Source organism: Prionailurus viverrinus, chromosome X, assembly GCF_022837055.1.
Source record: "Prionailurus viverrinus isolate Anna chromosome X, UM_Priviv_1.0, whole genome shotgun sequence".
Taxonomy (NCBI): Eukaryota; Metazoa; Chordata; class Mammalia; order Carnivora; family Felidae; genus Prionailurus; species Prionailurus viverrinus.
In genome coordinates, this window is record NC_062579.1 from 15,741,342 (window position 1) to 15,768,801 (window position 27,460).

At 38.1% G+C, this 27,460-nt stretch overlaps 1 long non-coding RNA gene across 1 annotated transcript; it reads right to left on the minus strand.

Moving 5' to 3' along the window:
- On the minus strand, positions 1–27,460 carry LOC125157282 (uncharacterized). The gene is made up of 3 exons (XR_007148940.1): positions 27,290–27,460; positions 1,460–1,543; positions 1–23 (listed from the first exon to the last, which is right to left on the minus strand). It is a non-coding gene; the product is annotated as an uncharacterized LOC125157282 (long non-coding RNA).

Here is a 27,460-nt window from a genome sequence, read left to right on the forward strand (position 1 = left end):
CCAGTATGGTATTTAGTGTAAACCTAATTTAAAAAAAAAAAAAAAAAACAATACATCTAAATACTTCTCAGTCAGAAACAGCCAGGCAACAGCCCACTTGGCCCAAAGCCAATTTCAAGAGCCAATTTTTCCCAAACAACAGCAAGGCAGGACAGAGCAGCCATAATTATTTCCATGAGATAATCCTACCACCTCAGGTCTGCTAAGGTGCAAGTGAATGCACTTAATTGCTCAGCTGTGTATTTGCTTGGATGTAATCAACCACTTACTGGGAGTTGCTGTCTAACTATTAGGATATTGGCACAAGAAAAGCTAAATAAATTAGAGTTCACTCTTTATAAAGCTGCCTTTGGAAAGAAAGCGTCTTCTGTGTTCAGAGCCAGGGGGAATTGGAAGGGAACAAGGTTGGAAGTCAAGCTACAGTCGTAACAAAACGCTTCCTCCTCATGGGCACTGCCTCATCCCTGTTAACACAGAGTGTGGCCCAAAGTTGCTGATCTCCGGAGACTGCTCATCAGTCATTCTGGAGCAATGGCCAGGCGATCAGATGTACCTATCACCCACAGAGCCAGCACCAGCGAAAGGAGTTGTGCTTGATGAGCAAGGAGGACAAGAGGCTTGCTTTTACAGTATGAATAACATCTGTTCCTTCAAGCATGAATGCGACAACAAGGGGAGGAGACGGCCAGACAAGGCAGGAAAACAAACATCACACGTTTAGTCTCCAGGGTAATTATGTTGATATCTGGGTGTTTATCTTTTGTCCACAGGGCCTCGTGCCATACAGCCCGACCATGCTCTGCCCAAGGGCTGTAGCTCTGAGCAAAGCTTCAAGTCTATGGCTTGCTGCAGTGAAGGGCCCGTGGACTCTCTTCAAAATAATAAAAGGGTAAGCATGCTTTTCTCCCAAGAAGAGACCTTTCTGACAAAACATTGGTAGGAGAGGTTACCTCAGGTAATAGCCACATCTAAAGGAAAGTCTCTAAATGTGAAATGATGGGTCTTCTAAGATTCAAGGACCCACTGCTGAGGTTTTATTCTTAGATCTTAAAGTGACTCTTTAACATTTTGAAGGCTCTATCAAATACACGATTCTTTCACCCATTGTCCCAGCCTCCAGTTCACCTCTGTTTATTATACCCTATTCAGGGCTCCAGAAGCTAAGGGGTGGTTTTGGTGGCTCTTTGCTTGTTTGCCTATTTAGTGGCTTCTCTGGCTGGCTCGCTTGCACATTTGCATTTAGAATCAGATCAGTATTTAAAACCCCATCATTTGTACGTATCATAATTTGTAGTAAAAAATACATCTTTTGCTCAACAATCTGCTAGTCCCTTTGGCTTTTTGTAATAAATTGTATTCTTTCAAGCCCGCCCTTCAAAGTTCTCTATTCCTGTGCTCGCATCCCCTTCTCTCCACTCCAATCAATTGTGTCCTGATGCATTTTAGCTAAGGAGCTCACCTCTGTGTTCCTTGCTATTTTCCACCCTCAGGCGGCATCACGTGCAACATGTGGGGCCCAGTGGAAAATAAACACTTGGGAGATCTGGTTCAAAAAGCAGGGGAAAAGTGCTGTTAGAGATATTAAAATATAAAGCTTCTCCTTTCTTCTGTGGTCTCTCTCTCTCTCGTCATGCTGTTTTTAATTTTCTGTTTAATGTTATTCTAAGTAAAGCAAAATTTAAAAATTTTAATCACTAGCATGTATTTTAATGTTCATTTTTCTATGGACTAATGGCAGTTTTAAATGCAGATAAAGGAGCATTTACAGAATCACCAAAATTACACATGTCATTTTCATAGCTTGTGCATGCTTTTATCAGAACAGTGGAAATGCTGCACAAAACAACACAATTGTTTTTGTTTTGCTTCTTGATATGAGCACATTTACCAATACTGTCTACCTCTGGCTTACTGATGAGCAAGGAAGGACTGGAAGGAAAAGGTCGCCGTATCCTTCCCCTTTCTTCTATGTCATCGCTTTCAATGTATATGGTTGGCTAATGTCACATACCAATACCACAGGTGGTTTCCAAACAGGGAAGCAAGCAGAAAAAAGGCTAGGATAGGGTGCCCTGATTCCACGTTTCTTAGAACATGCTTACCTTCTTTCTGCATGTTCAAAATAAGTTTCTTTCAGAACAGAAAGCATGATCTCCCCAGGATGGCAGCAGCCACCACTGCCCTGCTTATGCGGTCATACATTTAACACACTTCTCATATACTTGTTTTGAAACTCACTGGACACCATGCATCACGGGTCCACTGAAATTCTGTGTCGATGGTGGCATGTTGAAGGCTATGGGTGAACAGAGGAACAAGGGGCAGGAGGCACACAAATTGTACATGTCTCCTTGGGGCTCACTTAACAAAACACAAGTTCAAGGATAAAATTATTAAAAATTTCAAGACAGCAACGGCAAAGCACTAAACCAAGCGTGGGGCCCTTCTGAGTGGGGGATTCAATGTGACTAAACAGGGTGCCTGCCTACAAAGCCAGACCCACCCTCAAGCCCATGATGCCATCTCCACATCAAAGTACCCAATGTAGGTCACCAAAGGAAAGTAATTACTGTTCAGTGAAAGCAAGGCAGTTGAGATGAATAATAGGGTAAGTTTAACAAGGGCAGGGACCTCGCACAACCTCACACAGGGGTAGTGCAAACATTCCATAAATAATCATTGAACAGGTAAAAAATGACTACACTTGACAGAAAAAAAAGGACAGAAAGAAAGAAAAGGAAAAGGAAAAACAGAACTACTGTAAGGGGTGATAGAATGATTAGGAGCACTGATTCTGAAGTCCTATCTCCTGGGTTCAAATCTCAGTTCTACAACACACCAGTTGTGTCACCCTGGGTCAGCTGCATAATTTCTCTTGGCCTCAGTTTCCTTATCTGTGAAATAGAGACAGTGATGACAATACCTGCCTGTCGGGCTGTCATATTAAATGACTCAATGTATGTCAAGTATCTAGAAGAGTGCCAGGCACACATTAAGCATTATGGAAGTGTGAGGTAGTATTATCATTTATCAGTGTCAACTCACTGTGTCACTTCTTCCAGAAGTTCTCATTTACTCCTTACAAAAATGCTGAGAGTTGTGCATCTTTATATCCCTTTTACAGATGAGAAAAATGAGACTCGGACAAATGATACTTTCATGTTTAAAAAGCCAGCAAGAGAGCATACAAGTGTTTCAATTCTGTCTATATCCTGAAGCGTATGTCCGTGCCACATCCTAAGGTAACCTTACTACGTTCCTCTTGTTTTTCCAAACAGCCCCATCTTTTTTTTTTTCATAAAATCTACAGCTTCTAATGGCATGCCTCAGTTTACTTAACAGGCATGTTTCTGAGAAAAATGGCAAATAAATGTTTGCTATGCTAATCACTTAAAACATGGCACAAAGTGCTTTTTGGAATCATGTGGAGGATATTTTTGTAGGTTAAATGATCACCTTATTAAAATTTTAAAATTGCAGCTATTTATCAGAATTTGCTCAAAAGGGAAATAACATCTATTAGTATAATGTTGAAAGAAAACTTAAGTTTTTTTTTTTTATTTCTCCAAAGAAACGTGGTGAGGGAAACCAAGGACTCCTTCAGCTCACCAGGAAACAACACAACACAGTAAGACCTAGCTCTTTTGTTTAGAAAGAATATCAGTTTAGGAATAACAAACTTGAAATCAGGACTGCTTTTCACGTCTGACCACTGAGACTCATCCTGACACATGGGGGAGATCCAGCCAGAGTCGAAGTCTCCCAAGGATGGGATCAGATATATGTTATCCTTAAAATACCAACTTCTTTGTGGTGGTAAACATGACAGTATTTTTAAAGGGTTTCAAAAATTCACTCCCAATCTTGATGCCCAAATCCCATTTTTTTCAACAATGTTCTTCATGTGGATCCTTTTGATCCATGACAGTATGGGTCTCAAGATCTAAGGTGACAATTGGAGAGCAACTTACTGACATGTTAGGTAGAAATTACTAAAAGAAGAAAGCAAGATACCAAACATGTCCACTGTGATCTAATTTTTTTAATGTTTATTTATTTTTTGAGAGAGACAAAGAGACAGAGTGTGAGTGGGGGAGGGGCAGAGAGGGAGGGAGACACAGAATCCAAAGCAGGCTCCAGGCTCTGAGCTGTCAGCACAGAGCCCGACACAGGGCTCGAACCCACGACCTGTGAGATCGTGGCCTGAGCCAAACTTGGAGGCTTAAACTGACTGAGCCACCCAGGCGCCCCCACTGTGATCTAATTTTGGTAAAGAACAGCTATAGATGTATAAGTAGATACAGGTAGAACCTATTCTGGAAGGATACGCAATAAAAGGTTAATGGTGATAATCTAGGTTTTAGAAACAAAATGTCTTTGTTTTCTTTTTTTTGCCTATGCATATTCTCTAATTTTCTATGGTGCACACATACTCCTTTTGTAATGATAAACATTATTCTTACATAAAATATTTATTGGAAAGTAGGCTATAAGGGTAAGGGGATATTAAAAATGTTTAATAGTATTTCTCTGCCTGAGGGTGTTTTTCTAGCTCTCACTACACATACCCCTTATCCCTTTCTCTTATTTGACACTATGTCAGGTCCGCTGTCCCTGCAGGTGGCCCAGTGGATACTTGGATCTGCTTTTGTTTGTACCTAAATTTCTCTAGTTCAAGGTCTGTCCTGTCTCCCAGACTGCTCTGACAGTTCCCACATTGGTTCTGCACACACTTAGCACCTCAGTTTAATTGTCCCTGGGGATCCGGGCTTGCCCTCTGTCTTTACTGGCACTGTCAGTTCCAGGATGGCAATTGCCTTGATAATATATCTTTTGGTTCTTCTACAGCAGCCCCAGCTCAAGGCCTGGAGTGAAGAGTCCTCCTACACGCATCCATGCACACACGTGCACACACACACACACACGTCGTTTAACCACTTGTGTCAGAATAGTCAAATGCATAGAGACAGAAAGTAGATGAGTGGCTGCCAGGGGATGGAGGAGTGAGGGATGAGGGGTAACTGCTAATGGGTATGAGGTTTCTTTCTGGAGTGATGAAAATGTTCTAAAATTAAACTGTGATGATTGCCCAAATCTTTGAATGTACTAAAACCGAACAAATTGTATACTTAAAAAAATTTTTTTGCACTTATTTATTTCTGAGAGACAGAGAGAGATAGAGCATGAGTGGGGGAAGGGCAAAGAGAGAGGAAGACACAGAATCTGAAGCAGGCTCCAGGCTCCAAGCTCTCAGTACAGAGCCCGACGCAGGGCTCAAACTCACAAACTGTGAGATCATGACCTGAGCCGAAGTCGGACGCTTAGCCGACTGAGCCACCCAGGTGCCCCCAAATTGTATACTTTAAATAGGTGTATTGTATGGTATATGAAATGAATCTCAATAAAGCTGAAAAAATGTCTCTGACATTACTTTTTTTTTAACAAAAGATCAATTTTCCTTCAAATCAATATATTTCTTGTTCATCTCTTGATGCTACTGGAAACTTCGAGAATATACACTGAGGTTGACCTAACGGTCTTTATGAACTCTTCTGTTTCAAAATTCTTAATATTGCCCTAAAATAAGGATTGCTTCTCAGAGAATCCCAGATTATTTCCCAAGTAAATGGATAATTGTAGGTACATCCAGTGTTCTGTTGTGGAAACAATAAGGACAAGAAGTCAGGAGTACTGAGATCCTCTAGTGACTCTATTACTCCCAATTTTTGTAAACTTTGGCAAGTCATTTCACCTCCTGGACTTTGGTTTTCTGTCTGTACAATGGGTGGACTGGACCATGTGACTGCCAAGCTCACTTTCATCTTAACATTTCTGTGCTTCTATATATATGGCCAAGTATTTGTCTATTTTTAGAAATTAGATCAACCTTCTAGAATATCGCTAGTAAGTACTTTCTAAATAAAATGTTTTTGACAAGTTTAGACTGTGCTTTCAAGTCTCGAATAACCTCACACACACCTCAGTAAGTCAAATGACTATAGCACAATTAAGTGCAAATCTGGGGTATGGGAATAGTAAAGTGTGTGTGTGTGTGTGTGTGTGTGTGTGTGTACTCTTGGCTTCAAGCGTACAAGTTCTGGCATCTCTCCAGAAAGCATCCATTTGCTTTTTACCTACTGGCAAGGACTTTTTAAACCAAACTACATTTTTCATGCCTTCCCTCCCAAAGACAGGAAGCAGCGGCCAGCTTAGCGGCGCTAACCTCTGATGGCCAGCACCGTAGTTTGTGATCACGCACGGCAGCCCAAAGCCAAGGCTGCAGAGGCTGCAGGAGGTGTCAGTTCTGACACATGGTTCCCTGTTGTGCTCAGAGCTCATGTTGGCTGCCACAAGCCTTGCAGGTGCCTTCAGTTAAGAAGGCAGAAATGGACTTTCAGACGCAGTCTGTGTTTTCAAGCCCCCTCCGGGGACCTTGAGGTGGTGGGGCTGGGACAATGCTGGAGACAGAAACTTTGTAGGGAACAAGGGGTAAACAAGAAGGCTTTTCTGACATTTCTACTTTTGGGCTTAGTATCTGGAATTGCTTTCAACACTTGCAAAATAAGATTCCTGTGTTATCCATGCCAGAGCTTTTAAACGTTTTAAGCAGAACTGCATACGATTATGATACTGGGCTCATCATGTTTAGAGGATTAAGTAATGCAGCACTATCGAAGAATGAAAAATAATCCTAAAACAAGTCAAAATAAAACTGAAGGATGTTCTATTCTTTTCTTTCTAATCTCCTCATCCCCCATCCTTTCCACTTCTGATTAAAGCCATTTCCAACGAAAACAAATAACAATAGAAAACGGGTCTTGCCTGATCATATTAGCTCCTCAAACTGTCCTCAGTACTCTGCCTGGTCTGTGACTTTCTAACACATTCCAGTAAATTCTTAGTATTTTTCCTTTTCCCTCTCCTAACAGTCTCTCCCTTTTTGAAAATAATTCCTGATGACAGCAGCTCTGCTAGGATGTTGGCTAGACTGCTGAATTCAATTTCCAGGCTTTCTAGAACAAGGCACAAAACATTCAGGGATATAGAGTAACAGGCAAGATAATCTAAACGTGTTATCATTTTAAAACATAATAGAGATAATTTCTTTATTAATGTTCAAAGGCCAAACTACACAATGGTCCAAATTTATTAAAATTATTTTGCTTGATTCTTTAGAAGAGGGGAAGAATGATTTCAAATGTCATTGAATCGTCACTACTTTTGGTCACATGTACGTGGAGACTTTTCATTTCACTCTGTGCCTATTACCAGTTGAACAAAACTGTAATGTTGTTTAGGACAATCTCACAGAGCCATGTTAGTGGGCAGAAAGAACTGACAGGCAGATTTCTGGGTCAAATAGCTGCTAATATCTTAAAGAAAAATATCCAAATTATTTCTTTGGCTGGTTAGCTGTATTTTTTTTAGCACTCTGGTGGTGACTGTGTGCAGAGAACTACTCTTAGTAGTATGAAAAGATATAATAGAGACAGAAAGCACCATCTGGAAAAGACTGTAATCTTGTTCACAAATACTCACAACTTCTACCTATAAGACAGTGAAACAGTCCTACACTGTTAAACTCAGGCATGGCTGTGTGAGTTTCTTTGGCCAATAAAATGTCAGCAGAACTGACATGTATATGGGGGAAAATTTAAAAACCAGAACATGGTTCTCTAGTTTCTTTTTTCCCTCCCTCCTTCTTTTTTGCTCCCCCAGGAAGCAAGTACCTGGAAAGCTCCATCAACCTGGATCAGTGAGAAAATACGAAGAGAGCCCCCCTGCGGAATTACAAAAGACATAAAATATGAGTGATAAACATTGCTCTTTTAAGGTGCTGCTATTTGGGGGTTATTTGTTACTAGATCATAACCTAGTGTGTCATGACTGATACATCGTCCCGGCCCATGAGACTTTTAACTAACGTGGCAGGTAGGAAAAATATACATACAGACACTTGCATAAATAGTACATGCAAAAATGCTTAAAGGTACACATTCAGATCCTACAGTACAGGGATGCAGATGAAATTTTTATTAAAGGAGGAAAGATAAAGAAGGCAACATGTACACAGGGAAAACATTTCTAGGTGACAAAGAGCCAGGTTAAGCTACTTCAAAATATCCTGGAAATGAACCTTGAAGAAAGTTTTAAAGATGAAAAGCTAAATGCTTCATGGGAGAGGCTGCACTAAGGATGTGACAGTTTGTAGGAATTACAGTAAGAATTTCAAGAACTTTCTCACCAAGTTGCTATGTTCCCACCCTCTGTTCCACAGTCCTTTAGATCTATGGATTATTTCTGTTCTCTCTCACGAGTGGCCATCTCTGTTTAAATTACTATAAGGGCCAGGGAGGCCCGAAGATATGCCACATCGGCATGAAGATTATCTTGAGCTGAAATCAACTGAGGACCAGAAGACTCAGGAAGAAAGTTTAGAAATCTCCCCCTTCAACTGTCTCAAAGAATTTAGATAGAGGACTTGCCCCAAGAAGACAACTCTAACCACGGACAACTGCATTATAACATCAACTAGGCATGGTAGATAGGGAGGAACCTAGCAAGACCTGCTTGATCCAATTATTTTCTGTGTCCCATTATTTCTGCAAGGCCCACCAAACACTTGTTTACCAACATTTACTCTTTTTCATCTTCCTGTGAACTACTTCCCTTTCCTTTGAAGTCCAGACCACTACTCCCTTCTCCTTATTTCAGATGACATATATACGTCATTTTTCCTGTCTCTGGAATCTGATGTCTGTGTGGATTCCCCATACATATGAAATCAAGTTTGACTTTCTCCTGTTAAACTCGGGCCTATTTAATTTAGTCCAGCTGGAAGAACTTCAAGGGCGTAGAGGTGCACACTTACCTCTGTCAAATTTCATCCAGATTGCTGTCCCATAAAAAAGTAAATCTTGTGCATACTAAAGGAAAGGTTTATCCCATTAGCAAAATTGTGGACCCTTTGGCATACCCCAAAACCCAGAGCAGAACATCTAAATGTAAATCTCATCGCACAGGAAAGAGGAAACACTGCTGATCTACTTGATGGCTTTACTTGAGGGGCTGGCTCTTGCACTTTAATGCTGGAAGTTTCTCTTGCTGTGTTGCTCCATCACGTTTCCTCATCTATATTCCAGAAACTTTCATTTCAGTCTATTATTTCCTTCAGCCCTAATTTATTTTCTCACTTTTAAATTCACCATTAAAATGAAAAGCAAAGGCACACATATTTGCCAGGCAATTTCTCTGAGGTTCTTAGAGCCCTAATTATGATATGAAAACATGATTTCCAACTTTGCAGATGATGCTAAATTGAGAGAGAATAAAAACAAATGAGGAATAATTAGGTGGTGCAGCCAGATAGGAAAGGGTTTGCATCATTTATGTTTCTGGACTAATAGATGGCAAATGCAGGGCTGCACAGATAAATGGAAGATAATGAGCCCCCGCAAAGTATCAGGAATGGGGATCTCTGCTAAACAGGAAGGTACTGACAAAAAGTGGCGTGAATGAGGAGAAACACAGTGGGATGTGGGGGTCAGCAAGGGTGATTACAGCCCGGGATGATTGCATCATGGAAAAACTCCAGAGATCTGGCACATTCTCCAGCTACCCTTTGAGTCTGAGTCCCTCCCTCCCTCTCTCACACAGAGGCATTCTGTTGTTAACAACGTGTTTCTTTAGAGCCTCACACAGAGCCCCCTCTGTGTACTGCAAGCAGGCTCTGCAAGAAGAAGGATAACTTCGAAGGAAGAACATTTTCTTTAACCAGATAATTTTACCCCAAATAAGTGATTTCTTGTTGCTTTATTTATTTTTTTAAAGGTTTATTTATTTGAGAGAGAGAGAGAGATAGAGAATCCCCGGCAGTCTCTGGGCCATCTGCACAGAGCCTGACGGGGCTCGATCTCACCAACTGTGAGACCATGACCTGAGCCAAAATTGAGAGTCGGATGCTTAACCAACTGAGCCACCTAGGTGCCCCTGTTTTCTTGCTGCTTTAAATTTCTCTGATGCTCAAGCTATAGTTCATAGGACATTTTTGTTCTTAAAATATAAAACATGTCATTGCAATAAAATGAAACACTGGAGATATGACAATGGAAAGACCATTCCTCCTTTGCTTCTGTTAATATCTAAACAGACCCCTACTTCAGGAAGATAGCTGCTTCTCGTACCTTAGCTCCCATACTCCAATCTAAAAGTCTTCATGAGCAGGGAATTCAGCTCTTCCAACTTCTTTCTGTTCTCTGCCCACCACCACGGTGGTGTCTCTAAACCACTGAGAAGAGTGAGTCATTTAGAGTGTCTCTATGCCCATGTATCTCTAACCCCTAGTCAGGGTTTGGTTAACTTTTTTCCCTCTCAGTGTGATAACTTATTTTCACATCCCTACTACTGCCTCAGCAGATCAAGTATTCAATTTGTTTCCTTTAGGAGAGGTTTCTATCACAACCAGCTGAAGTGGTCCAGCCTCCTTCTGTCCGCTCCATCTACGTCCAGCTAATTCTGAAGCTCCTCAGAATTTTTTGCTTTCCTGTTGCCAGGGCTGCTGCCGGTTCCCTCACCATCCACACAGCTACCGCTCCTATTCTTTGTCAGAGATGGAAAAGCATTTGTCTACTGAATTTTCATTAGTTTTGTAGAATAGCAGAACACACACAGACACACACACGCATCACCGCCACCAGTTACACCAGCACCCCCACCCAAACGACAGCCCCGGGACACACACACTGGAAGACTGTCACCCCTAACCATACTCAGCCCCTCAGGTTGTTGCTAAAACAACGTGTGGCTTATGCAGTAAAAAATTCTGTTGTCTGTTCTTGAGGGGGAGGTGGCCGAGCACAAGCATTTGGGCTCTCAGCACAGAAAAGCAAAGCAAATGCCTCTCTTCTCAAATTTGTAGCACAACAGATGTGAGGACTGGACTGGGTCTAATGGAGACTTAGGGTTACTATTTGGTAGATTCTTTTCAGATATGAAACGTGGGCCAATTTTTCTACTCACCCAAACTGCCCAGCATTTCAGCGGGATGGGACATGCCCTTCCCCCCCACCCCACCCCCCAGAGTCATTCATAGCCTGTAGCACCAGGGTCCCAAGACGAGTGCTGATAACCAGAGGCCTTACACCTGAAACAGATCAGTATCTCTAGGCTCCTGGCAAGGTGCCTTGCCTTAGAGTTGTTTGAGGATAATTCTCATCTCCCCAAGCCATTTGTAAGGTCCTAGAAGGCAGTACCTTGTCTTACAGATTTTATGACCCTGCCTGCTGTTAGCTCCAATTCTTAGTGATAGTTACTATAAATAACATTAGGCTCAGGAGTGCTGGGCTGCCATTCTACTAATAGGATGTGCCTTATTTTACTTCTTTTCCTACTCTTTGTTATCATGACAGTTTAAAAACATGCACAAAAGTATATTAACATCTCAACACCCATGTATCCATGATCCACCTTCAATATTTAGGAACAATTTGCCAAGCCTGTCTCATCTACACCCCTTATTTCCCCTTCTTCTTGAAAATTGTGTTGCAACTTGAATGGATCAGATGTATGCCTAACAGACAATAGCCTTTTAAATTAGGACTTAAAAAATAATTAAGATAATTTACATACAGTAAAATTCATCCCTTTTAGTAAGAATACTTTTAAACGTATCCTCAAATATGATTATAACTCAACTAAAAGAAACAATAATTTCTAAAAGTCATCCAGTACCTGATCCCTATTCAAATCCCCACAATTGCTCCAAACTCTTTATAGCTGATTTGTTCAAAGGAAGAGTTCAACATGGCCCACATATTGTCTTTGGTTTTTATGTCCTTGAAGTCTCTTTTAGAACAGTTCCTCCATTCCATTTTTTCCCTCCATGAAACGAATTTATTAAAGAATGCTGGTCATCTTTTCCCCGTGGATTTAACTATGGTCTAGATTCGGTGGATTATATGGACCTGGTATCATTTAACATGTTCTTCCATCCTTTGTATTTCCTGCCAGCTACAAGTTAGATGTGGGCACATGACTGGATTTCATTACCTCTCTCCACCTTTTGTAGTCAAGGATATTTCAAGAGTTCTGTATTGGGGCGCCTGGGTGGCTTGGTCGGTTAAGCGTCCAACTTCGGCTCAGGTCACGATCTCGCGGTTCGTGAGTTCGAGCCCCCCCCCATCAGGCTCTGTGCTGACAGCTCACAGCCTGGAGCCTGTTTCAGATTCTGTGTCTCCCTCTCTCTCTGCCCCTCCCCTGTTCATGCTCTGTCTCTCTCTGTCTCAAAAATAAATAAACGTAAATAAATAAATAAATAAATAAATAAATAAATAAATAAATACCAGCCAAAAAGAGTTCTGTATTATTTCCGGTTGCATCCCTTCAGGCACCACCTGAAGACTGGCTGCGCGTTTCTAGTGATGCTAAGAGGAAAAGCAGGCTCAGGTGTTTTCAGCCTAACCCATCAATTTTAAATTTCCTCATCGAGCTTTCACTTAACAATTTTAGCAGCCTTAAATGACTGCTGCCTAAATCTAGCACTTTGTTGGAGATGGTACAGTCATAATTTCCTAATACTGACATTCCTTATGAATTTATTAGTTGGAGTTCTTCTAAAAAGAATGTTCCCCTACAAGTTACTTCACTTTATTTACTAAATTTTCAGAATAAAGGAGCCAGACTAATCTCAGTATTATCATTAATTCTCTCCTGTTCATGTGTGAATTGCACTTCTTCTTCCAATTTAGACAGGAGGATTTCCCTCATGTTGGCTTCTGTGTGCCTTTAGCAGGACCCCAATAGACAATGCTTCTCAGATTTTCTGGCACTAGATAACCTAGTGTACAGATATCCTAGATGTCATCATGTACATTTCCTGCCTCAGACCTGAAATCACCCATTTCTCCGAGGAACTCTGGTTCATTAATAGGATTTGGTATTTCAAGATGACAATTTCGCTGCTACGGATAATCATTACTTCCATCCTCTCTTCTGAGGATTGAGGCTAGAAATTTATAATTTTTCAAACAAGAAATGTAAATCCTTAGTTCATAGTGATATTTCATGTAAGATTACAGAGAATGTATTTAACTCCTATGATTATATAGTTTTACCTCTTTTGTCTTGTGATGAAAATTTCAGTTCCTAATGACAATTATACAATATTGCGCTCTCAATACAGATTCTAAACACCAATATACATATTATTTCTAACAATCATATTTCTGAAGGAAGTTTAAGTTTAATTTTGGTTCTTTTTGTCCTTTGAACATAGAGACATAGTATCAAAATACTGTGTTTTAAAGTCACTCAAAATAATTCCTATGTGTTAATGATACGTAAACACATCTATTTGATATGTAAAACATCTTTTTTAGTATGTTTACATTTGTAAGATTTTTTTAAATTTTGTTTCAACAGAAAATAAATCATTTACATATTTCCAAAGTTAAAACTATAGATTTGTTTCAAAGAAATACAGAGTCTATCTTTTTCTATTCTATTCTATACCCTTTCTTTTCTCCTATAGGTAATCATTTTTATTAGTTGGTTTATTTTTCCATTGTTGCTTTTTAAAAATAAAATAGCACACGTCTAGATGAAATATATCATATAGACCCTTCTGCCCCTTGCATTTAATAATATGTCCTAGGCAGACAATTCCACAGGATATAGGGATCTATCTCTTGCCTTTTACGTACTCCTTTGGGTGGATGCCTTAGAGTTATTCAGTTACCTCTGGATAAACAATGGCTTATTTCAAATCTCCTATTATTATAAATAATGTTATAATTAAGAGCAGTTCTGTGGATCATTTTATATTTTTGCCACTTTTGCCTTGAGATAGATTTCTAGCAGTGTACTTGCTGTCAAAGGGTAAATGCATATGTAATTTTGTTAGATAGTGTGAAATTACCATGTGCATTCTTAGGTGACTCATCTCCGTGTGCCTTGTACTTCATTTGCAAAATGGAAATAATACCTCCTTCCAAAATATTGTTAGGATTAAACGGACAATGGAAATCAAAGCACCTTGAAAAAAGGGCATAGCAATAGGCAGATGTAAGTGACTACTATTAATAAATGACATTTCATTGGTAGAGGGGACTCGTGTAGCCACACAAATGTCTTACCATCACGCCACTGAGTCTAAGACTGAAGTAGAGAATCAACCTAAGACATAGGGAGTGAGACACAAAAAATTTAGATATATGTAAGCTACGATGGGACCATAATAGAACAATTATTTTTTCCAGGTGTGGAGATGTTGAGGAAGCCAATAATGGAGCTGAATTTTGAAGAAGACAAGCAGTTTACTAGATGGTTTACTAGGGGATAACAAGGCACCACACCATCAGAGGTGGAGAGACTGCACCAGCAATATAGGAGTGAAATATTCATGGGAGAGTAAGAATTCTGGCATATGGGACCTTAGAAAACATGTGAGGGAATTGTACAAGGAACTGCTAGGGAATTCAGAGCCAGAATGTAAAGGGTATGCATGCCATGCAAAGAAGTTTTCACTTTACAATACACACTCTTTGCGTGCGTGTGTGTGTGCGCGCGTGCGCACGTGCTGAAGGTGACTGACATGGAAGTTTTCTCAAATCTCATACTTTGTACATATTCTTCACAAAAGTAAATGTAAGCAATTGATTATTAGTAAATACAAATGTTATATATTATATATGTTATTCAAAAGTATGCATAAATAGTTCTTTTTGAAATAATTGTTCCAATGGCCAACTGTGTGAAAAGAATTCCTACTGGGGAGACTTCTGGAAAGATGGCAGAGGAGAATCCTAAGCTCACCTTGCCTCATGGACACACCTAGATAACAGCCACATCAGTTCAATTAACCCAGAAAATGACCCAAAGACTGACAAAATGGACTTTCCACAGTTAATCATAGAGAGGAGACCATATCCAAAAGGGCAGGAGAGACAGAGACGTGGTCGGGAACCAAACTCTCAGAGACACTAACCACAAACCGGAGGGACACCATAAGTATGAAGAAGGGAAAGGAGTAGACTCCACAGCAAGCACCCCAGATGTGGGGGACCTGCACTGAGAAGACAAGTTCCCATAACATTAGGCTTTGAAAACCCACTGGGCTTAATGTCCCATACTTAAAAAGTCAACCACAAGAAAAAACTCTGGAAAGAACACAAACACATGGAGGCAAAATAAGATGCTACCAAACAAGGAATGGGTCAACCAAGAAATCAAAAAGGAAATAAAAAAGTACATGGAGACATGGGGCACCCGGGTGGTTCAGTCTGTTGAGCGTCCAACTTTGGCTCAGGTCACGATCTCACTGCTCGAGAGTTCGAACCCCACATTGGGCTCTGTGCTGACAGCTCAGGGCCTGGAGCCTACTTCAGATTCTGTCTCCGTCTCTATGCCCATCCCCTGCTCATGCTGTCTCTTTCTCAAATATAAAACATTAAAAAATCTTAAAAATAAAGACTACATGGAGACAAATGAAATGAAGACACAATAATCCACAATGTTTGGGGTGCAGGAAGAGCTGCTTTAAGAAGAAAGAGTATAGCAGTGCCAGGCCTATCTCAAGAATCATGAAAAATCTCATATAAACAATCTAACCTTACACGTAAAGGAGCTAGAAAAAGAACAAAGTCCAAAGCCAGTATAAGGAAGGAAATAATAAAGATTAGAGCAGAAATAAATGAAATTGAGACTAATATATCAATGAAACCAGGTGTGGTTCTTTGAAAGGATAAACAATTGATAAACCTTTAACCAGACTCATCAAAACAAGGAGAGAGAAGGTGATTATCAAAATTCATGTTCCCCCAACTTCCATGTACCCCTCAAAGTAGAAAAAGTAAGGTGTTCTATATCAGCATCTCTCAATTTCTAGTTTATTGTATCAGATAGGCTCGGTGGCATTGGAAATGTATATTAATTCTACCTATAACCAGTGATACATGGGACAACAGAACTAATATGCTGTTACTTCTGGACAGAGAAGAAAGGTATTGAGAAACTTCTCATAGGCAGACAATGACAGAGTAGGAAAGAGAAAGAGTCCACTAGGAAGAGTGGAGCAAATGAAGTTTCAAAGGCAAAGAAAGGTAATTTTCCAGATTTGACTAGGTTAGGCCTCATGCTGACAACTGTTTATGACTTGTGACCTTAAGCAAGTCATTTAATTTTTCAGCCTCAATTTTTCTTGTTTGTAAAATGAGAAGTTTGGGTTAAATTGTCTGTAATGTTTCTTCCAGTTGTAACTTTTTTAAATAGTTTTAAATATATGCTTAGGTTTTGCGTTATTTTGTCTGATAATACACTATCTGTGAAAAGCAAAGGTCCTATTATGCCTTGGGGAAAGCCACATGAAAATACTGATTGGGTAGTGAAATGTGTCATAGTATTTGAGGTTTTCACATGAGATGTTTTATTTAGTCATGCTGTAAAAGCATATTTTTACATTTGACAGCCAGAAAGGTCATTAATACATTCCTGTTGTAAAACAATGCCACCCATTTTTGGAATATTTTTTTCCCTCACGTTAAAACTCATTCAAATAATTGTCTGCACACTGTTCCTATCTTTCCTACTTTAATGTCTTTCTCTTGAAGTACTGTAAAGAGAAGTTTATGGCAGCAACCAATTCATCTGATCTTGTAATTACGTGGCTTATAGCATTCTGTCCAAAACTGTAATTATTTCTTACCAAGAGTAACTTGTTCTGCAAGCTTTATTCTTCTAGTAAAACTCTGATGCACACACAACCATAAAAAAGGAGAGAGAGGACTCAAAAATAAATAAAATGAGAAATGAAGGAGGAGAAATAAACACTGACATCACAGAAATACAAAGGATTATAGGAGAATATTACAAAGAATTATATTCCACAAGTCAAACAACCTAGAAAAAAATGGATAAATTCCTAGAAACATATATAAACTCACAAAACTGAATCAGGAAGAAATAGAAAATTCAAATAGACTGATTACTAACAATGAAATTGAATGAGTCATCGAAAAACTCCCAATAATCAAAAATCCAGGACCAGATGGATTCACAGGGGATTTCTACCCAACATTTAAAGAAGACTTAATACCTATTCTTCTCAAACTATTCCAAAAAAATAGCAGAGGAAGGAAAACTTTCAAATTCATTGTACATAGTGAGCATTACCCTGATACCAAAACCAGACAGACACCTCAAAAAAAGAAAACTTCAAGACAAATATCTCTGATGAACATAGACCCAAAAATCTTCAACAAAATGTTAGCAAAATGAACCCAACAATATGTTAAAAAAAATCATTCACCACCATCAAGTAGGATTTATTCCAGGATACAACTATTTGCAAACCAATCAACAGGATACAGCACATTGACAAGAGAAAGGATATAAATCAAATGATCATCCCAACAGATGCAGAAAGAGCATGTGACAAAATACAACATCCATTCATGATAAAAACCTTCAACAAAGTATGGTTACAGAGAATATACCTCAATATAATAAAGGTCATATAAAAATCCATACCTACTCAATGGTGAAAAACTGAGAACTTATCCTCTAACATCAGGAACAAGACAAGGACGTCCACTCTCACCACTTTTATTCAGTGTAGTAGTGGAAGTCCTAACCACAACAAACAAGAAAAAGAAATAAGAGACATCCAAATTGGTAAGGAAAAAATAAAACTTTCACTATTTGCTGATAACATGTTACTATATAGAAAATGCTGATGAATCCACCAAAAAAACCCTCTAGAAGTAATAAATGAATTCAGTAAGTTCCCAGAATATAAAATTGATATACAGAAATCTGTAGCATTCCTATACACTAATAATGAAGCAGGAGAAAGAGAAATTAAGGAATCAGTTCCATTTATAATTGCACCCAAAACATTAAGATACCCAGTAACAAACTTAACCAAAGAGATGAAAGACCTGTATTCTGAAAACTGTAAAACACTGATGAAAGACATTGAAGATGACACAAACAAATGAAAAGATATTCTAGGGGCGCCTGGGTGGCTCAGTCGGTTGAACGTCCAACTTCGGCTCAGGTCATTATCTCACAGTTTGTGGGTTCGAGCCCCACATCAGCCTCTGTGCTGACTGCTTGCTCAGAGCCTAGAACCTGCTTCAGATTCTGTGTCTCCTTCTCTCTCTGCCCCTCTCCAGCTCACGGTTTGTCTCACTCTGTTTCTCAAAAAAAAATAAATGTAAAAAAAAAGATATTCTATGCTCATGGATTGGGAAAACAAACAGTGTTAAAACGTCCATAGTATCTACAGCAATCTACAGATTTAATACAATCCCTAGCAAAATATCAACAGCATTTTTCACAGAACTAGAACAAATAAACCTAAATTTGTGTGGAACCACAAAAGACTCAATAGCCAAAGCCATCTTGAAAAAGAAAAAGAAAGCTGGAGGCCTCATAATTCCACACTTCAAGTTATATTACAAAGCTGTAGTCATCAAGACAGTATGGTACTGGCACAAAATAGATACATAGATCAATGGAATAAAAGAGAGAGCCCAAAAATATATCCACACTTTTATGGTCAATTCATCTATGGCAAAGGAGGCAAGAATATACAATGGAGAAAAGATTGTCTTTCCAACAAATGGTGCTGGGAAAACTGGACAGGCACGTGCAAAGGAATAAAACTGGACCACTTTCTTACATCATACACAAAAATAAACTAAAAATGGATTAAAGATCTAAATGCAAGACCTGAAACCATAAAATTCCTAGAAGGAAACATGGGCAGCAGTTTCTGTGACATCAACTGTAGAAACATTTTTATAGATATGTCTCCTCAGACAAGGGAAACAAAAGTAAAATTAAACTATTAGGAGTACTTCAAAGGAAAAATCTCTTGCACAGTAAAGGAAACCATTAACAAAACAAAAAGGCCACCTACTGAATGGGAGAAGATATTTGCAAATGATATATCCAGTAAGGGGTTAATATCCAAACTATATAAAGAACTTCTACAACTCAACACCAAAACATCAAATAATCCCATTAAAAAATAGGCAGAGGACCTGAAAAACAAACATTTTTCCAAAGAAGACATACCGATGGCCAACAGACACATGAAAAGATGCTCAACATCAGTCATCGTAAGGTAAAAGCAAATTAAAAGCATAACGAGGTATCACTTTATACTTGTCAGAATAGTTAAAATCAAAAAGACAAGAAGTAACAGGTATTGATGAGGATGTGAACAACAAACAAACAAACAAACAAACAAACCCTGGTGCACTGCTGGTGGGAATGCAAATTGGTGCAGTCACTGTGGGAAACAGTATGGAGGTTTCTCAACAATTAAAAACAGAGTTACCATATGATCCAATAATTCTACTGCTGGGTATTTACCCAAAGAAAATAAAAAGAGTAATTTGAAAAGATATATGCACCTCTCTGTTTTTTGTAGCATTATTTACACTAGCCAACACATGGAGGCAACTCAAGTGTGCATCCACAGACAAATGGGTAAGGAAAATATGGTGTATACATATACACACGCTTATACATACAATGCAATATTAGTCAGCCATAAGGAAAGAATAAAATCTTGTCACCTGTGACAACATGGATGGGTATAATGCTAAAAGTAATAAGTAAGAGAAAGACAAATATACGCTTTCACTCCTGTGGAATTTAAAAAAACAAAACAGCAAACATAGAAGAGACAAACAAAACAGACTTAAATAGAACAAACTGGTAGTTGACAGAGGGGTGGTAGTTGGGGAGGGGGGTGGAATAGATAAAAGGGATTAAGAGTACACTTATGTTGATGAGCACTAAGAAATGGATAGAAATGTTGAATTATTATATTGTATACCTGAAACTAACATGATACTATATACTAATTATATCTGAATAAAATATTTAAAACAAGAAAACTCTTAATTTACCATGTCACGGTTTGTCTTTGGTGACACTTCTCAACCAGGGGGATAAAACAAAACTGCATCGCCCTTTCTTCCTCCTGCTCTCTGGGACAGTCAACAAATCCTGGGTAGCTGCCCACCAATTCTATTACCATGTACCTAGCTAAACCATCTTACAGGTGCACATGGATTTCCGGAAAATCACCTGGGAGGAAGAGAGGCACCTGACTGAAAGTGTAGCCCAGAAAAGCAGGATTTGCTTTTCCCCAAAGCTCCACTCCATTATCCTTCTGAGGATCCGCAGTCTGAGGATGCCTAAAGCCTGACTATGTGACTCTGCAGAGAAATTAGGGAACTATGTGCTAGGAATTGAGATCTTAGGGTTATATTAGATTTTATAGTTTTATACAGTTTTTAGAATGAAGTAGATCTTCAGCTCCAATGTAAAGAATGGATGTGCAATACCAGAAATAGCTGTTTCTCTTCAGAAATTTGGTTTTATGACCCATGTAATCAATTATTCCCTCTTGGCCTCAATTCTCAAGAAGCTTATACCCAAATTTATGACCTTTTCCTGGTAACTGTAGAATTCTTGTATTCAAAATTTTAATTTCCTTTATTTTATAGTCCAACTCTTTATTTTCCTGTGGCTCTGTTTTCTGCTACTCTTTCTTAGAATTCTATTTCCCGTATTCTTTTTGCAATGTTAATAAGACAATATATGTAACATACAGGTAAATCATTTTGCATAATATATTCAACATTTAAGAAATAAATCACTACCCACACACTGCATCTACATATGTACTTTCCCAATCTGAAGTCCGATGCTTAACTGACTGAGCTGCCCAGGCACCCCAAGACAAGAAAATGTTATTGATTATGAGGAAGAGAAAATAGTACTATACCGTTTATATGTATGTGTGTGAGTACACACACACACACACACACACACACACACACACACACAGTCCATGTGTAAGTGGACCCAAGCAATTGACACCTGTGTCATTCAAGGGTCAACTGCATATTCCTCCATTCCCCCAGTCTCTAGGCATTTGAATTATTTCTAGTTTGGGACTATTACAAATAGTACACCTATAAAAATCCCTACACAGCTCTCCTGGCAAAAATGTGCCTAAGTTTCTTTAAATCACATTCCTAGATATATGTGTTTGGTCACAAGGTATGTACATATTCTGCTTTGAGAGACAGAGAAAATTTATTTTCCAAAGTTGTTCTAATTAATTTACACCCCAGCCAATCGAGTATAATAGTGCTCCTGTTAATACACATCCTTTGTCCGGGCACCTGGGTGGCTCAGTCAGTTAAGCCTCCAACTCTTGGTTTCGGCTCAGCTTATGATCTCCCAGTTGGTTAGTTTGAGCCCTGTATTGAGCTCTGTGCCAACAGCACAGAGCCTGCTTGGGATTCTCTCTCTTCCCCCCTCTCTCCCCCTTCCTTGCTCACACACTCTCTCTCTCAAAAATAAATAAATAAACTTAAATAAATACACATCCTTTGTCAACATTTTTTAATGTTTTGCCCTTCTGATATGTATGCAGTGCATTATTATTTCATTCTTAATTTGCATTCACATTAGTAAAAGATTGGAGAATCTTCTCATCTGTTTACTGGCTACAGATATTTCATTTTTTGTGAAGTGCTTGTTTTATATATTTATCCTAATTTTCTACTGGGTTGTCTTTTTATTATTCACTTGTATTTTTCACATATTCTGGACAGTAATTCTTTGTTAGCTGTATGCTTTACAAATAGTTTCACCCAGTTAGTGGCTTCATTTTTCCTTTTTCTAATATGTTTTGATAGATTATGGTACTTAACAATAAAGCAGTTAAATTTATGCATAATTAGTTTTATGCTCAGATATTTTTTGTATTTTAAAAAATACTCTCCCCTACACAAAGTTCAGAAAGAGTCTTGTTTATTTCTTCTAAAAGTTTTAAAGTTTTGCATTTTACATTTGAATCTTTAAAGCTTCTGGCATTTATTTTTTGTGAACTGTGCATTTTAAGGATCTATCCAATTGTTTTAAATTTTCTACATGGGTAATCAATTGTTCTCAGTACAATTTACTGAAGAGTTCTATACCACAGTGATAAGCAAGACCACATCTGTCACATAATCAAAGTTCTATATATGCATTCACATTTCTTGGTTCTTTTTTCTAATTCATTTGTCAACTGGTTTATCTCATTCCACTACCACAGTGTCTTAATTATGAAAGCTGTAAGGAAGTCTTCATATCTGCAAGGGAAAGCTGACTCTAGACTAACAGATGTTTGATCAATTTAAAAAGTGACTTCTCAAACTATAGTCTTTGTACTTTATATAATGAAATCATACAGTATATATTCTTTTGTGCTTCTTTTGCTCATCATTATGTTCAGGAGATTTATACACACTATTGATGGAGATATAGCTCATTTATTTTCATAGTTGTCATAGCGATATGGTATTCTATTTTATGATGATATCATCCTTTTTTCTCTATGTTACTATGAAACAGATATTTGAGTTGTTGCCAGTTTTTTCCTTATATTTTTTAAAAATTCTTGACATAATCAAAAAAGGTGTCTTAAAATTTGTCACTAAGTATATAATGGTGAATGTATGAATTTCCCCATATAATTGTGTCAACTTTCTGCTCTATCAATTCTGATATATTTGTCATGTTCACGCAAGTTTAGAATTATGTTATCTTACTGGTAAACTGATGTTTTTAAACTTTGTGTGGTAACCTTCTTTACTTCTAATAGTGTTTTTTGACTTAGTCTGTTGTGTCAGGATGCTAACATAATGACCCCAGGATTCTTTTTCTTTTAGCCATTAGTCACTTGGTCTACTTTTCTCCCACATTCCACCTTCTGCACCCTATGCTTTTGGTGTGCCGGTTATAAGGACCACAAGGGGCACCTGGGTGGCTCAGTCTGGTGAGAGTCTCAACCCTTGATTTTGGCTCAGGTCATGATCCCAAGGTCGTGGGATCCAGTCCTAATCAGTCTCCATGCTGAGTGTGGAGCCTGCTTAAGATTCTTTCTCTCCCTTTGCCCCTCTTTCCTACTCATTCTCTCTCTCCCTCTCTCTCTAAAAAAAAAATAAAAAATTAAAGAAAGGGCCACAAAACTGTTTGTTCTTTTTCTCTTTTAATCTGGTATGATATCTGTTTTTAATTAGAAAATTTAGTCCATTTATATTCATGTAATATATACTGGGACTTCTAATATCTTTTAAATTCAATTTATCAAGCTTTTAAAATTCGTTTTATTCTTCTCTTTCAATTTTGGGTTGAGGTTTTTTTTTTTCCCCCACTGCTTTTTTTGTCTTCATTATTTTGCTAATTATATTTCTATTCTTTTATGTTCACCCTTGAACTTTTATTATGCATATTTAACTAAACAATGGCTAAGTTAAACAACACATTAACCCTGAACAAACAATACAAAGACCTTGATACATGTTAACTCTGAATACATCCTTCCAATTTTAAAAGCTGGGTTTTTTTTTTTTACAGTATTGTAATTCTGTTACTATTAGTTTACATTGATTTTTCATGGTTTTATATTTGTTTTTATCTTTTTCTTTGCTTAGACTGCCCTGTGATAATATTACTTCTTCCTGAAGAATATTCCTTAGAAGTTCCTTTAGCAAGTCATTGTTAGTTAAGGTATCATACTTTTTTTATTAAAATTCAAATGTCTTCATTTCATCCTACAGATAGTTTACTGAGTACACAATTAATTCTAGGTTGTTATTCGTTTTCTCTAAGCTCTCTTTCCGATTTTGGTTTTGCTATTCAGCAGACTGCTATCAATCTAATTGTCTTTATTTGGTGTGCAATCTTTCCTATTTTGTGGGGGAGATACTTGTTTTTAATTTTCTTTTTTCTTTTTTAAAATTTATATCCAAATATTAGTCAGAGAAAGACAAAAATCACATGACTTCACTCATATGAGGGCTTTAAGAGGGGAGATACTTTTTATAAATGTTTGTCTTTGATATTATGCAAGTTCTCCACAATGTGGCCGGATTCTATTTTATTTATTGTGCTGGGATTCACTCTGTGCTCTGTATCTATGGGTTCACATTTTCCATCACTCCTGGAAAATTCACATCCTGGTTAGAATCCCAGAAGGAATGAAGAGAGACAATCAAGGAAGGCAAATGGATGAGGTAAGCTACAGTTTGTGCATTTTCACAGCTGAACAGCATTCTACTTTAGGAGTGTATTATCACATTTTTATTCTAGGAGTTATAATTTTTTATTTATTTACAAAAATTTCCAGTCTATTCCTAATGGCTTCTTGTTGTGTGCAAATGTTTTCTTAAAAAAAAAGTCATTTCAAACATAATGCTTCTATATTAAGTGTCTTGCAATCTGTTCATTAGTAATTTGGGGAAACTTAATATGTGGTGATTGATTCTGCTGACCTTGACTCATTGTGGGTTTTCTTCCCTTTCCTTTGGTGCTACTTGACTGTGAGAGCATGGCTTGATACTCACGTGTGAGTATTGCCTAAATCAAGACACTTTCTCCTATAGAGGAGGTGCTTCTGTTGCTGCTAATAGCCAATGACCATCACCAAGCTGGATACACATTTCCCCTCTTTAAAGTCTCAGCTTAGTTTGAAATCCCACCTTTAGTTTTCCTACCTTGCTTCTGGACCAAAGCTCACTGTACCCATAGAGAAAGTGTCACGATAGTCATCTATACTTAGCAATGCTCCCTTGCCCGGCCTTCTTCCACTCCCAGTTCATATCTCTAACCTCCTTTTGGGTTAGAGGACTCCTTGGATTACTCTCCTGACTCTTTTTAAGCCCCTTAATGTGTGTTCTATCCCAAATTTAAATGCTCTGCAATCCTGGGGCGCCTGGGTTGGCTCAGTCGGTTAAGTGTCCAACTTCAGCTCAGGTCATGATCTCAAGGTTCTTGAGTTTGAGCCCCAAGTCGAGCTCTGTGCTGACAGCTCAGAGCCTGGAGCCTGCTTCGGATTCTGTGTCTCCCTCTCTCTGCCCGTCCCCTGCTTGCACTCTGTCTCTGTCTAGTCTCTCTCTCTCAAAAATAAATAAACATTAAAAAAAATTTTTTAATGCTATGCAGTCCCTTGGAGCATTTAGTCTGCAATAATGTTAGAGTCACTGAGTTTATTTTTTTGTATCAAGATAAGAAACACACATGGTGGAAAATTACAGAAAGAGAAAAGGTATGATGACGATATTTTCTCACTTCTTTCCTCTCCACCACAGTACCATTTCCCCAAAACAACTGATTGTGTTTCTGTTTACAGAATTAATGATGGTAACCTCCATATCTCAAAATAGTATGTATATACTTCTATCTTCTTTTCTATCAAAGATGTGGATTTAGTTTACTAATTTCTCCTTTGTCTTTCCTCCTCCTAATTTTTGATATGCATATTATTGAACTTAATTCTTTTATTAATTACATTTGTAACATTAAACAATATATTCATTCCCTTGTTCTACTAACTTCCTTCAGTATCTCTTGACCTCTGACCACCTTACACTGAGGATATTAATTAGCAGCACACTGGCACTTTCTTCCATATGTCCCAACACCCTCCACTCATGTCCTAGCTAATGTGATTTACATACTTGCTTTTATATTACCAAGTTGTTCAAATTTAAATTTTTTACAACTAATGTAGAAATTTCAAGTATTTTTAATAGGATGATAATAAAACCTCAAAAATCAAGAAGTAGTATTTTCATTTTTAGGAAAATGTAAACACATTCAGTGCAGGTCAAGTTGTATATTGAGATCACATTTCCTTCACCTTGACCTCAATGCTGCAATCCTTGAGCCACATAAAGGGAAATGGTTCAAGCATCATGGGCAAATAAACATTGTCTTCTTACACTATTGTAACTGCTGAACATCATAGCATAATTTAGTTTATTTCGTAGTTAGATCATGATTTTCTATATAGTTTTTTTTTTCGCCTGTAGTTTCAAATGCCTTTATTTCTTGCATGATTTAGCTTTATCATATCTCCCTTTTTCCCCAAGTGTTCAATCATACATTTCTATTTTATTACTGTCTCCCACCCCCCATCCCACTACCTAGAAACTCTCCTCTGTCTACTAAAGTCTAGACTCTCTATCTACTAAATCCAAAGTGGAGTAGCTCTTCTCCAGGCCTGCAAAACTGCTGTCATGTTGAGGTGTTACTCCAGCATTCTCTTGAGTTCATCCACCTCAAGGAGTTTTCATACAGTCCTCCTTCTTGGTTTGGACTTTACAAAACACTTTTGGCCGAGTACATCCTCAAGTAACTTCTTAGAAAAGGCGTGTGTGCAATAAAACTTATAAATCTTTGCACGTTTTTATCCTTTCCTCTCCTTTGATATTTTTTCTCACTCACAGGTTATAATTTTGAAGGAAACTGTTCCATCATCACCTAATATATATGTAGAACAGGAATATTAATGCTATTCTGATAATTTATATTTGTAAGTATTCTTTTAAGTCTGTCCCATTGGGTTACGTTCATGAGGACATTTTTTTTTTAAATCTCTCATTTACAAAAATGTGATCTCCTCTCCCATTATCTTCCATATTCCTTTTGGATAACTTTATTTTCTTATTTTAGAAAGAAATCTAGATGGACATGAGGCAAATACACATTTCCTAGTTTATCACCTCAAATCTCCATCACTTATTTTCAATATATTATTTTGTTGTACTGTATTTACTTTGTCAGGTGCCAAAATTTCTTTTTGAAACAAATCAGGATAAGCCATGGAAGCTTCTAAAAGTTGAGAGACAGATTAGCTGTTCCCCAACATCAGAAGAATACATTTTCAATTCCATAATCATGGAAAATATTGGGAGTATTGATTTCCTGGGCTAGTTAAGAACAGATGCAGACCCATGGGGACTCAAAAAGTCTAACAGGTCAAAAGCTCAAAATCCAGAGGGATGGATGGGATCAAACAGCTCCAAGAAATGAAAAATCTTAAAAGCACCAAGGCAACTGTAATTATGGAAAACACTGTTGCAAAGATGCACTGATGGAATAACTTTTGGTAAATACAGTTATGAATTATTTTGCCCAAGGCTGCTTTTGGACTCACAGTCAGAACCTGTCTTGCCCAAGGCAAACAGATAATTAGCAATGGCCAGAGATGCTTGGGCAACAATCTGTAGTAGAAGAGAAGGAAAAACCTCCAAAAAATAAAAAGTCCTATTAAAAGTTTCTGATTTAAGAAATACGAGTTACATGGTGTGGGATAGCTAATTAGTTCTCACAATGAAAGACCTCATTCCATTCTACATCATATCTGAGGTTACCACACACGGCACTGAAAGAATTCTTAAAACTTCAAAGATAGATTGTTTTACTTCCTTACCTTTGGCACCCTGGTAGGACTCCACAGAGAGCTGACAGTTTACTTTCTCAGAGGCAGGTGTACTCCATGATCACTTGCATAGTCGAAGTAATTATCAAGGACTTTGAACAGGGCCAGCAACCACTCCCTTTCTGCTTGTTTCAGGTGAGGAAGACCTCTTGCCTGGGTGAC